Source organism: Macaca mulatta, chromosome 17 (genome assembly GCF_049350105.2).
Source record: "Macaca mulatta isolate MMU2019108-1 chromosome 17, T2T-MMU8v2.0, whole genome shotgun sequence".
Taxonomy (NCBI): domain Eukaryota; kingdom Metazoa; phylum Chordata; class Mammalia; order Primates; family Cercopithecidae; genus Macaca; species Macaca mulatta.
In genome coordinates this window covers 3,173,879-3,183,094 of record NC_133422.1, presented here as the reverse complement: position 1 = coordinate 3,183,094, position 9,216 = coordinate 3,173,879, and the positions used below count along the sequence as shown (strand labels likewise).

Sequence of the window (9,216 nt, the reverse complement as noted above, 5' to 3'; positions counted from 1 at the left end):
TTCACTTTACAAGTAAAGAAACTGAAATTTAAGGAACTTAATCATCCAGTTCAAGTTTCTGCAACTATTAGAAGCAGTAAAGCCTGCTCCAGCACCAGCCTCGCCCTGTTACAACATAGACGGCTAGCCCCCGTTCCCCCCACTGGAGTTTCTGACTGAGTGGGTCTTGGGTAAAGCCCAAGAACCTGACATTTAAAGGAGCTCCCAGTGATGCAGAGGCTGCCAGTCTGGGGGCCACAGTGAGAGCCACGGTTGGTTGTAGGCCAGGTGGTTCCACGGATGAGATCAAGCTTTGTGGATCTCAGGAAACACGAATGCACTTAGAAGAACAATGTAAAAACCTGGATCGAAAGAGAGTGGTCCAAGAAGAACCCAACTCAAGCCATCATGCATGGTCTTGTGTTTAAAGACACTAGTATTTGTAATACATTGTAACAGAAAACAAGGAAAGAAAAATCAGAAATTCTCTTTGGCATCATTTTCTATATTTTTACTGTTGATAACAAAGAAAGAAAAAAATCAATGTTATATGACACACACATACACACACGTCTGTCTTCAGAAAAGAAACATACATATATTCGGAAGGAGTTGTAGTTTTTCATTTTTCACGTGAAAAATTGAGGATATTCTTCTCCAGCTTGATAACCATCAACTAATTTCTTACTACCCTCATCCAGTACAAAATTAACGTGGAGAATTTTTATGAGGCGTAATTTATACCAAAAGCTCCCCTCCATCTCTCCTCCGCGTTGTGAATGAGACCCCACCACGATGAAGACTCCTCTTCTGTTTCTAGATTCCTGAGGCATATTTCAGAATTTGGAATCCGTCTGTTTGACAAGTAGAGGCACGGCTCTACCGCGGGGCCCCCGTCCGTGGGCGTGCACGTGTTTCAGCCACGGGAGTGACAGCGGCCAGAACACGTGGCTAGACTCTCGCCAAGTCCATCAGACCGTTGTTAACAGGGCTGGAAGAGCCAAACCACAGCACCATCAATGCTGTGATTTACGCTTTGAAAATGCTCCAAGTGGAGCAAGCACACATTTATCAATACTAACGCAGGAACTGCGTCTGTGAGAAAAATAAGAAAAACAGACAAACAAAAGGGGTAGTAATGGTTACACTCTGTAAACAAAGGGTGTCCCATGGTTTAATAACCTTTTCTATCCCAACTAAATCCTAGCTCATCATCTCTTTTTAAAAAGTGGTGCCTTCTCCTGAGCAATAAGCAATCTAGACCAAAATCTCCTTGATGTTAAGAGGCTATTTCTGATATACTTCGGTTTTCCTCCTTCCTGAACTGGCTCAGAGGCACTTACAGGTTGCAGAGACAGTGCAGAAGTCAAGCACAACCTTGGATGTGTCATCACTTCTGGCTCTGCAGGCCCTCTCTGGACCAGGGTTTTCTGCTGTCCTTCCTTCTGTGCCTACCTGCAGTCCCTCTGCTGGGAACTGACTCATCCAGAGCCTTTGGATTTGCACTTGATGCCTGGGTCTGGACTCTGCTTTTGTTCCTAGGCAATGTCTCCAGTTCTCTCTCTTCTTTTCCAAATGCTATGGCCAGCTCTGCCCACTGGGGATCCATGCACGGCTCCTAGAACCCTGGTACTGGTGCAATCACTGGCTGGCCTAGTGGCCCAAATGGAAAAGTGGGTGAGGAGAGACTACAGATGCTCACACAGCACCTAATAAGTAACTGCACAACGGCGTTTCATAAGGGATGAAGGAAGAAAGGAAGGAAGGAAGGAGGACGGGAGCACAGGGTGCTATGAGACACGGTACTCTGGCCTGCCTGGCAGGTCACCAGCAAATGTCTCTAGAAAGCCCAGAAACAAGTGGGACCACAGGCCCCAGAGCTGATGTCCATGTGATTCCTTTATTCTCTTTTCACCACTGATCTCGAATTACGGTTCCTGTGCAGATATTTAACAAACTTCTAGAAGTATGTTAATAAAATCTTCATACCCTCATACTCCCTAATATGCCTTTCATTCTATTCTATCTCAAGAAAGCCATTATGTTTTAGTAATTTTACTCAGATAGGTCTTAATGAAGACACATATTTTTCTTAATGGAAGATGTTTTTAAAAGCTTTTCTTCTCTTCTACCTCTGTTCACAGTCACTTTAGAACCAAAAAAAGAAAAGCTAAGTTGAGGAATCTCCCAGTTCTCCTATTTGCTCTTGAATGGCGAAAGCTCCCCAGTCCTTATCAGAATAGCTCATCCGTTCACTTATTAATGATAGGAGGACCACTGAATGTCCAGATTGCTGCGGGCCTATGACACAGAAGATCCTTCTGTGAAAAAACATAAACGAACAATTTTGACTCATCACCCATTCTACAGGAAACAGCACAAACAAAAAATGTGTGTGTCCATTATGGAGAAATCCATAATTTTATTCTCAGCAATCCAACTCTGTTGAATTCTGTGGAGTATACGGAAAAAAAGACAGGATCATTGGAAATGCTACAGAGAGTTTTGGAAATGAAATTTTAGCTCAGGCTTTGACACTTACCACACATGTACTTTCAAAAAGCTGCAAGACATGATGTTACAATTAAAAAGAAAACATCAAAACATGTTGTCACATGCAAATATAAAACAATGGGCCATGTCTTAGAGCATCTGCTTCAAGTTAACTGCAGATGTGAAATGTTGATAGAAATTATTATCATTGGTCGGTGTTTTGTACTTTACATTATATCACAATTTACTTAATTGGTTCAGACATATTTTAATAAATTTGATCTTAATCCAATCAGGCAGAAGTGTTCTGAAAAATTTACGTAATTGTTATTATAATACCTGAATGCTCTCAAGTAAAGTGCTTTCAACAGTGTCTAGGTATTTAGGAATTTGGAGTTTGGTTTTCAGAGAGTCTATGAAAATCCCATACACATTACAATATGAGGTTCTTTTTCCATTTGAAGAAATTTCTACTCCTTTAATGGAAAATCTCAGAGAGAATTTTGGGAAAAGACAAAAAAGGGAGACAGAAGGCCTTTGATTAACGTATTTTATATCAAGTCACACGTATTGTTCTCTTGGCTCTGCACCTAGGACCTGTCCCCATTGGATGGTGACAGAGGCAGATCACAGCAAGACAGCCTAGCTACTGAAGGCATGTGGCTGAGAGAATCCTGGTATTCTAGGTGAAAGTTTCAAGAAACTGCATCTTCAGGTCACGCTGGGGTCAAAGATAGTTTCCTGTGAGGCTTAGTGGCCAACTGGAGTTCAGAAATAAATAAAAACAACAGAAATAGATAAGCATCCATGTTGATGAATATTGCACTGTACCTGGCACATAACACTCAATAAAATGAAATAAAACAAAGTAAGATTAAACACCAAGAGAACATCGTGAGTTCTAACTGAAAGGAACAATAAATTTAAAATAAAGCACGCATTATCGCTTGGTTATCTAGACTGAACTGTTCGATACAGTAGCCACATGTGACTATTTAAATTTTAACTAATTAAAATGTGATGAAATTTAAAAATTAGTTCCTCCATTGCACTAGACACATTTCAAGTGACTAACAGGCACTTAGGACTGTATGTACACTGTAGCAGACACAAAGATATAGAACATTTTCATCATCAAACAAGGTTCTATTTAAAAGTAGTGCTGCTCTAAACAATTGCCTGGAAGACATCTGAAGGAATAAAACACGGCTCTGAAATTTTTGATGGAGGAAATACATAGAAAGGACAGAGCAAATGGTGCTTCACAGGAAAGCTAATTCATGTGATATCCAAAAGGAGGAGAAAAAAGGTCAGGCGTGGTGGCTCACGCCTATAATCCTAGCACTTTAGAAGGCCAAGGTGGGCTGATCACCTGAGGTCAGGAGTTCGAGACCAGCCTGGCCAACATGGTGAAACCACGGCTCTACGAACAATACAAAAATTAGCCAGGCATGGTGGCACATGCCTGTAATCCCAGCTACTTGGGCAGCTGAGGCAAGAGAATAGCTTGAACCCTGGAGGCAGAGGTTGCAGTGAGTGAGACCGTGACACTGCACTCCAGCCTGGGCAGCAGAGTGAGACTCCATCTCAAAAAAAAAAAAAAAGGAGAAAAATATACATTTTTATGGGGACATACAGAATATCTGAGATTCATTTTGCAGGTAAAATCCCAGGGGAAAAACCACTCAATCATCTAAATCCATCTGCTTAGTTTTTGTGTTGTAAAATACAAAGAGGGAAAAATCATTGTTTTAAATCAGGTTAATAAGACACTATTTGATATTATTTTTAGTGTTCAATGTAGACTTACAGTCAACACATCAAAGAATGAAATGATCTGTGATACTTGGTGACAGGCAAAAGTACATGGAAATAAAAATTTATGGTATAAGGCATTATTTTAAATTTGGTTTTTCATATTTTTCTTTCAGTGGGAAGATAGCAAGTCTCATCACTGACGGCTTTTTTGTATGACTTACGATGACAACCCACCTTAGTGGTTCAACGCACCATTAAATTTTATCTTCAGTATGTTCCCGACATGAAACCTAAATCTCTATTAAGCCTCAGCAATATAATGCAGTAAATTTCTCCAGAGTAGGGATAACCATTACATCTCTGTAAAAAACATCATTTTTTCCACATATGAAAATGGTTAAACTAAAAATTTAATGACTGAATCTAGAAAAGCTCCTTTAGGACACAGAAAATGAGTTTAATCTGTGAATGTGATTTATGGCTGTCGGGGCACCAAACTTCATCATGCAGCCATAGCACACAATAAAATATGCTGCGATACTTGCCCTTCCTAATGATGCTTGTCTTTGTCCTATGCACGTGTTTAGTACCTTGGTGATTCTCTCTGAGCTATAAGAACATCTATATCCACCCCACTAGATGAGGCAAATGTAACACCAGCTATCAAGATTACTGACTTGTGACTGAAATATTGCTCAGAAGTAATGTTTTTCTATCCTTAGAACTACAGCATTCTATTTCATCCTGGAGGTAATTTGAAATATAGAGGGGGAGGGTTAAAGTATTAAGATAATGAATTAAACAAGACAGCTACTTAAATTAAGTCACATCCACCCAATTAGCCAATGTATTGGGAACTACAGCCACTCACCATGTAGTTGTGTATGCAAAATTATAACACAAATTTTCACTGAATGAACCAACACTGCATATTCTCAAGGAATCTGGGGCATTTTTATTACACAGGAAATGCTAATCAAGGTAAGTTCAAGGGACAGTGCTTTGATCAGTTATAGCTTTCTGCCAAATAACTGAGGTTTAATTTAGCCACATACTCTCATTACTTTATAATTAATCAAAATTTATGTAATTTCTTAGCCATTTAAATATGCACTTACAATTTTCATATAGTTCATTATACCAAGAATGAATAAACATGTTGAAGAAAAATATTGTTGGTACATCAAATGCTGACAAAAGTTAAAATATGCTATTTTGACATATTTTTATATGAAGTTATTCAAATATTATCACTATGAATTTCCCTCATTAATATTCACACATTTCAAAGGTAAAAATTCATAAATTTTAGCATATCTTGCCATTGCCTTATTCCCTGTATTATTTATTTGCTGTGTAACAAATTAGTACTCCAAAACTTATGCCCTAAAATAACACATATTTATTGTTTAATACTCCCGTGGGTCAGAAATCTGGGCACAACTTAGCTGTGTCTTCTGCTTCAGGATTTCTGACAAGGCTGTGATCCAGGTGACATTTAAGACCACAGCCATCTCGGGGCTCAAGAGAGCTAGAATCAGCTTCGCAGCTCTCTCGGTGGTTGCAGGCAGAATCCCGACCCTCAAAGACTGTTGGACTTAGGGCTTCAGCCCCTTGCTGGCTTAGCGCCATACCATCTGGCCCTGTCCATTACAGCAAGCTCGGGGTAGAGTGAAGAAGAGTATACCAGTGAGATGGAAATCACAGTCTTCTATACCCTACTCCCAGAGGTGATATCCCCCTACTGTTATTTACTCTATGTGTTAGAAACAAGTCACTGGGTCCAGTGTACACTCAAGAGAACGTGAATATGAACACTCAAGAAGACCGATTGACTCCAACTGCCTAGGGAAGTGAGTAAAGATCTAAAGAGCGGAGTGTTACCAACCTATGTAGGAAGTAAAGATGAAAGGATAGGTTTGAGGGAGGAGGAGATAATGAATTCAGTTCTGTTTAGTTTGAAGTCTCCATGGGATGATCAGGTGGAGGATGTCCCGTAGGCACCTGATACAGGGTCTGTGAGAGGTCAAGCTGACCACATAGATAAGAAAGCCATTAGCACACGAGAGGTAGGTTTGGGAGCAGGGGTAGAGAAAGAAAATATGAGGACAAGGACAGAACACTAAGGAGCTCCAACATGCAGGACGAGGCAGAGAAAGAGGATCCAGAAAGGGAACTTAGAAGGAATGGTCACAAAGAGAGAGCTGTCATCGTAATAATATTACAGAAAAGACAAAAGCAGAAGTGAGGAAATAAGAAAATAAGAAAGAAAAAGCTTCTGTTTCATCGTTAAAGTAATACAAAGATAAAATAAGACAAGGAATTAAATATGTCCATGTTATCTGATAATTCAGAAGTCATTAGAGACCATTAACAAGTACATTTTCATTTGCTTAATGGTGTGGAAGATAAATTGTAATAGGTTTAGAAGTGACTAAAAGGTGATGAAGTGATGGCAACCCATACAGGCTACACTTCAAGCTTAGTCAAGATAAGATTTTTCTTTCTCCTGTCAATTTGGTAAATTTTTGAAAGTATGTTGACAATGGTGTAAAAATATGGTACTACCATCCATTTCTGGTAGAAATAATTACAAATTGAAATATTCTTTCCGAAAGGCAACAAATATTGACAGCCTCTCATAACCCCCACATTTCACACTAGGAATGTATTCCAAAGAAATAAGCAGGGACGAGGTCGGGCAGAGTGGCTTGGCTCATGCCTGTAATCCCAGTACTGTGGGAGGCTGAGGCACGTGGATCATCTGAAGTCAAGAGTTAGAGACCAGCCTGACCAGCGTGGTGAAATCCCGTCTCTACTAAAAATACAAAAAAATTAGCTGGACATGGTGGTGCATGCTTGTAATCCCAACTACTCAGGGCTGAGGCAGGAGAACTGCTTAAACCCAGGAGGTGGAGGTTGCAGTGAGCCGAGATCGCGCCACTGTGCTCCAGTCTAGGTGACAGAGTGAGATGGAGGGGAGGGGAGGGGAGGGGAGGGGAGGGGAGGGGAGGGGAGGGGAGGGGAGGGGAGGGGAGGGGAGGGGAGAGGAGAGGAGAGGAGAGGAGAGGAGAGGAGAGGAGAGGAGAGGAGAGGAGGGAAGGAATGAGGTGAGGGGAGGGGAGGGGAGGGGAGAGGAGAGGAGGGGAGAGGAGAGGAGAGGAGAGGAGAGGAGAGGAGAGGAGAGAGGAGAGGAGGGAAGGAATTGATCCAAAACTTCATAGGAGGGAGGAAGGGAATTGATCCAAAACTTCATAGGTTAATATTATTGTCACAGTGGAAACCTAAAAACATCTGAAATGCCTAACCATAGAAGATATTTCAAATAAATTAAGGAATACTTTATACGTTGGTAAAGGTAAAATTTTTTATTACCATAGCAGATAAGCCCTAAATTCTCAGTGGCTTAACAAAATATACCTTTATTTCTCCAACCAGTTGCTAAGGGATCCGGTCTGACACAAGTCCCACCCTAGTAAACAGGCAGAGCCTAAAGTCATCTTGAAAATATCTAGTCAGAAGATGGAGGAAGAGAGAAAGGAGAAGGCATATGTACTTCTTAACCAGGTGGAAGTAAAATACATTCCTTCCATCCCCCTCAGATGCAAGGGGAAGTAAAAAATGTAGTCCTTAAATAGGCAGTTACTCCCAACAAGCATTTTCTAGTATGGAAGGGGAACAGGATCTCTGTGCATAGCTAGCCTTCTCTGCCACAGTCCTCTTCTCTGGTCAAAATGTATCCATGTGCATCCCCATTCCTACATACAGGATCTATTCCCCACACCCCAGTAGACTTCGAAGCCCCATGTTGAACGTGTTAGATACCCTGGTCAGTCTGGCTCCCCATGTGACCGAATGCAGCAGCATTCTGCTTCTCCAACAAACGCCAAACACGTGTATTATTTCTATTCTCTCTCAATGTCTGCCTACAAACAGAAACATTTTGCCTGAGGCCATGTAATTTTCCAACGTCCATTTTGTGAGTTGAGTTGTGGAATTCCACAATTGAATTAAATTTGGAAAAGCTGTACGGAAGACCTAATCCCTGATACCTGTGCGTGTGACCTTATTTGGAATTAGGATCTTTGCAGATATAATCAAGTTGAGATAAGATTATACTGGATTAGGGTGGGCCCTACCTCCAAGGATTGGTAACTTTATAAGGAGAGAGAGATTTAGATACACACACACACACACACATATACACACACACACACACACACACGTGAAGATGGATGAAGATGATACAGGCAGAAATTAAAATGATGCAGCTCCAAGCCAAGGAGTGTGAAGGAGCGTCAACCGCCACCACCAGCAGCCAAGAGGCACAGAGGGATTACTTCCCAGAGCTTTTAAGGAGAAAGGCCCTGCCAACAACATGATTTTGGACTTCTAGGCTTCAGAACTATGAGGGAATGAATTTCTGTTGTTTCACGGGCCCAGGTTGTGGCAGCCCTAAGAAACGAATACAGTCTGCATTCAACCAACACATCCCACAAACATTCTATTTTCGCTTTCTGCAGTTACGGCTACAGGCAAATTGACGATCTTTAAACTTATTTTTGGAGACAATGTAACCAAATGTTTTGTTACCCCATACCCTGGGCCTCTGTCTTCCCATGCTTCGGCGCAGGGTCTTTTACTGTTCCCTGCCTGACATCTCAAGCAATGTCACATGTTTTAGGATATTTATTATACTAGCACTCACTTTAAGATACTAGTTCCTATATTAAAGTAACGCTAATCAATATAACAGATAAACTCCATATTTCAGTGGCTTAATCCCATGAAATTTTGTTTCTCACTCTGTAAATCTAGCCGGCAGTTGGGGGGAGAGGGGGGCCCGGGCGTGGAAGTGTTCTACTCCGGGGGGTCATTCGTGACCCTACTTTGATACGGGCTCTGCCAATCCTCAACACATAGCTTCCAAGGTGACCCTGGCCATTGTGACCAGGTAAACAGATGAAAGAAGTCACAGAGCTTGGA

The 9,216-nt window shown here is 41.2% G+C and overlaps 1 long non-coding RNA gene across 1 annotated transcript in view; it reads right to left on the bottom strand.

The window, feature by feature from the left end:
* Nucleotides 1-468: 468 nt before the first annotated feature.
* The window catches only part of LOC144336144 (uncharacterized), a 63,528-nt gene continuing 54,780 nt past the window's right edge, over nt 469-9,216 (bottom strand). Inside the window, exon 2 of the long non-coding RNA XR_013407649.1 lies at nt 469-2,431. This is a non-coding gene — a long non-coding RNA (uncharacterized LOC144336144). The remainder of the gene's footprint in view (nt 2,432-9,216) is intronic.